We start from the raw sequence: 4,262 nt of genomic DNA on the forward strand, positions 1-4,262 counted from the left end.
GTAACTAACGCAGGCAAAGCCTGATATTAAAACAAACTAACGAATATAAGAAAAACCTATTCTGTCATGCAACAACCGACTATGGAGGCCCATAGGTACTGTTTCTAATACTTGTGTTCCCCAGTTAAAGCATAATGAGACATAAAGTCAGCAGCAAAGATCCCTTCTTCATGCACGTGTTGTACCACCACTGAATCGGCAATAGATTTGGTTAGAGACATATATATATATGAGGGAACATCTTTTTTGGTCCATGAACTTCGCCAAAGTATCATTTTAGGTCCGTGAACTTTGAAAATATCATTTGAGGTCCATCAACTATGGATTAATATCATTTGAAGTACTTTTTTACTATTTCCAAGTTTTTCTAGACGAAAATACCCTCAATACCTTAAAGGGTATATATTCTTAATAAACTTATCGTATACTCATATTTTTTATAAATATCTTTACAATATATTTTTGACGAATTTTCTAAATATAATTTGACATTCAATATTACTCCATCACTAAATATACACGGACCTAAAATGATACTTTAGCAAAGTTCGTTGACCAAAAAAGATGTTCCCTCTATATATATATATATATAAGACTATTGAATATTTCAGCTGAGTCGTGTATATTATTTATTTCATATGTGAGATATTATTGTTCACTCATGTGGAACTGCAAAAATATGCGTCGGAATCTAAAGGGGCTCTCTATTAAATCTTAATTAGTAAAACTAGTAATTTTACTTTCCTATTTGAATATTATCATAGTACGAATATGAGTTGTGTGTATTTTAATTTTAATTTTAATTTACTATTTGGGTCTAACAATCACTTCCTCTGTCCGTAAAAAAGAGTCTCGTTTTTTCATTTTAGTCCATCCATGAATAGGAGTCTCAATTCCTTTTTATTATAAATGATAATAGGGTCTCATATTCCACTAACTCATTCCACTCGCATTTCATTTAATACAATTATATACAAGTGAGAGTGTGAGACTCATATCCCATTAATATTTTTTGACCCACTTTTTTTTATCATAGAGGATTTTCAGCGCGTGACGTGATTCTGGACCTTTTTTTTAACCACCCAAAATAGCAAAGCAGCACACTACAAAAAAAACAAGCTTTGCCGAGCACCAAGTGCTCGGAAATATAAAGAAAAATGCTCGGAAAATCGTGATATACCGAGCACTTTCCTAGCACCGAGAGTGCTCGGTATTCGCTTCGTCGGAATTTTTATACGAGCACATAAAGTGCTCGGACATCCGAGCACCCGATTGTGCTCGAAAACTGCCGAGCACATAACCAAGTGCTCGTAATATTCCGAGCACTTGCATGAATTTCAGATTTTGGAACATGGCGAGCACACACTCAGGTGCTCGGACATTCGAGCACCCGATTGTGCTCGCAAAATGCCGAGCACATACCCAGGTGCTCGTAATATTCCGAGCAGAATTTCATATTTTGGAACATGGCGAGCACATACTCAGGTGCTCGGAAAAAGCCAAGCACCTAGGTGCTCGGAATTCTGGTTTCTAGAAATATTATTATTTTTCTATATTTTTATTTGATGAATAGTTAATAAATTATTTTAGTTTATTATATTTTTTAAATTAATATTAATTAAATCAATAAAGTAAACAAAACTGAAATTGCATTATATTAAATTGAATTCAATTGTTTTCCAGTGAATTGAATTGAAATGCTAAAAATTTAAGAATTTGAATACAAAGGATGTGGACAAGTACTAAGCTTGAGTCAAGACCTAGAATCCAAGCCAGCAGAACCTTGCTATGCATCTTCAATCCGTATCGCTTCAATGTCTCGTAATGCCAGCCAGACGTACACGATGAGGAGGAAGGCATCAGCTACCACGTAATCACCTATGACAAAGAAGCCAATGATGGTGGATTAACCGCCTATGACAACAGACTATAAGTAGGACATGTAAAAGAGAGACTTTCTCTACACATCTATAGCTCCTAAGCTATATCAGATTCTCTTACAATGATACTTATGGCTAACACTTTTCAGAAAATTAAGTATCTATGCATCAAGATACTTATGGCTAACACTGACATTAAGTATCTATGCATCAAGATACTTAAGGCTAACACTTTTCAGAAAATTAACTGCTCACCTTGGACACCAAGGCTCCAACTTTGTGATATCAAATTTGTACTCCGAGAAAAATCTAATCAAAACTAGAGAGAGAGAGCTCTGTTAGTGCACATGTATCTCAAATCAAGTCCCATGATGAGGAGCTTTCACACAAAACAAACTCAAACAAAAGCAGGTAAAAAGAAATAGTTATGGCAAACTTGCATGGAATGTGATCAAGTGCTACCTTGCTTGTCCATCACTATAAACTGGTTCATAAGGAACCGATGTCTTGTCCTAAGAAGAAACCGGAAAATATTAGGCCCCGTGGTCATGACTGAGAAAAATGCAGTTGAGATTACTGGGTATGACAAAGTCATGCCACACTACCTGGAGATACTTGAAGGTTGTTGCATCAGCAGGGACAATGCCGTTCTTTCCCCAGCTTCAATAACCATGTTGCACAATGTTATGCTGTAATCTATCTTCCATCATTGGAGAAAGACAGTCAGTCAAAGACACATTTAGTGACTTATAAGACAAATTCACCAATTCTGAGTGGTAAACTTACAGTCAAGCTTATAACAGTAGAGCCAACAAATTTAATGGATTTGTATCTTGCACCAGCCACAGATATTTCACCAATAATCTACCCATCCAGTAACGAAGTCATCAAACTCAAGGCGTTGTAACTTGTAACTCTGCATGATGATAATGAATTCTATTACTTACTTCTAGACGGAAACACAATATAACCAGCAAAATTTAGAAATAAATTCATCATTCTGAAATATCTAAAACCACACAAATAAACTTAGGGAACAAATGCAATCATCAATTAATTCATCTTCGGTATTGCAATCATCATTTCCAGCATAAGCCCTAAGCAATTTATTAGTATGTTAGAGTAAGCAATACTAAAGATTCAGCAATTTTTACTAATGAGAAGGCAGCTGACAGCAGATTTAGAAAAAAAGAAGAAAATGATAAGCCATAGAACTGGTTCCACATTCCATAAAAGAGTATCTATAATCACAAAACTAGCTCAAATTCATACATTGGATAACAAGACACATTTCACTTACATATGCAGTGAAAATCTTGGGTGATGCTCACTTCAAATGTTGCTCAGATACATAAAAACCCTCACTCTGGCTCCCTGGTCACAATTAAAACAATTCAAAGAAAATAACAAGAGAGTCGTTGCTTATATATTGAGAATGCAGTATAATAGACTTGCTCAGAATAGGAGTTGAGCAAGAAAGAAATTGTGTCTCAGCAAGCAAGAAACATGCATTCAATTTACCATAAGAATAGGAGCTCAAACTTCAAATCAGTACTGGCTATGAATTAAGCTCAAACTTTAAATCTGTTTCCAAAACAATGCTGATCGAATGAATTTACACATGATCCTTAAAGATATTTACACCACAATCTCAAAACTCACTGCTAAAACAAGATAAAAACCTGACAATTGCAATATAACTTCACATCATTCAAAATAGACACACAATCAAGCAGTACTGACTATGAATTAAGCTCAAACTACAAAATCAGGATTGAGCACTTACTGAGATAGTCTCCGAAATTGAATCTGGTATTAGCAGCCCAAGCAGCTTAGTCACAGGAAGTTTTATTGGTGGTGGAGTCAAAGAACCAACCGGTGGTGGAGGTTTGTCTGATCAGGAAAAAACAAGCAAATTAAAACGAATTGAATCCCTAATCTCAGTCTAACCAAATCAATTTTACCGAAAAACTTGGTGTTCGATTGTGTGCGGAGAGCGGCGGCGGCGGAGAAAACTGGAGCGACGGCGGAGCAATGAGAGGGAGCTTGTGGCGGAGTAATTTTTACGCAGTGAGGAGAGAGGCGGTAGAAATTTTGGGATTGCTAACAGAGTGAGAGAGAAGACGGAGAGGGAGAAGTAATTTTGTTCAAAAAAAAAAAGGCGGTGAGGTTTTGGAGCCCGCGGTTTTCTTATAATATTGTAATTATACAAATATCTTTTCATATTTTGCCAACCACATACAAGGTGCTAGCAATATTCCAAGCACATGCTTGGTGCTCGGCTGCTCGCTATAAAATTGTTTGTTGACGTTTTTCATACCGAGCACAATATATGTGCTCGGGATAAAAAAAAAAGTTAAATAAATTAATTTCCAATAATTT

At 35.8% G+C, this 4,262-nt stretch overlaps 1 long non-coding RNA gene across 3 annotated transcripts; it reads right to left on the bottom strand.

Moving 5' to 3' along the window:
- Positions 1-1,632: 1,632 nt before the first annotated feature.
- On the bottom strand, positions 1,633-4,017 carry LOC125190478. 3 transcript variants are annotated; one of them, XR_007170927.1, is made up of 8 exons: positions 3,845-4,017; positions 3,667-3,773; positions 3,181-3,254; positions 2,667-2,796; positions 2,486-2,580; positions 2,343-2,392; positions 2,136-2,199; positions 1,633-1,878 (listed from the first exon to the last, which is right to left on the bottom strand). It is a non-coding gene; the product is annotated as an uncharacterized LOC125190478 (long non-coding RNA). The 3 variants fall into 3 exon arrangements; XR_007170925.1 differs by having other exon boundaries at positions 2,486-2,576; positions 3,845-4,012; XR_007170926.1 differs by lacking the exons at positions 3,667-3,773; positions 3,845-4,017 and adding an exon at positions 3,402-3,618 and having other exon boundaries at positions 2,486-2,576.
- Positions 4,018-4,262: the final 245 nt, after the last annotated feature.

Source organism: Salvia hispanica, chromosome 5 (genome assembly GCF_023119035.1).
Source record: "Salvia hispanica cultivar TCC Black 2014 chromosome 5, UniMelb_Shisp_WGS_1.0, whole genome shotgun sequence".
NCBI lineage: Eukaryota > Viridiplantae > Streptophyta > Magnoliopsida > Lamiales > Lamiaceae > Salvia > Salvia hispanica.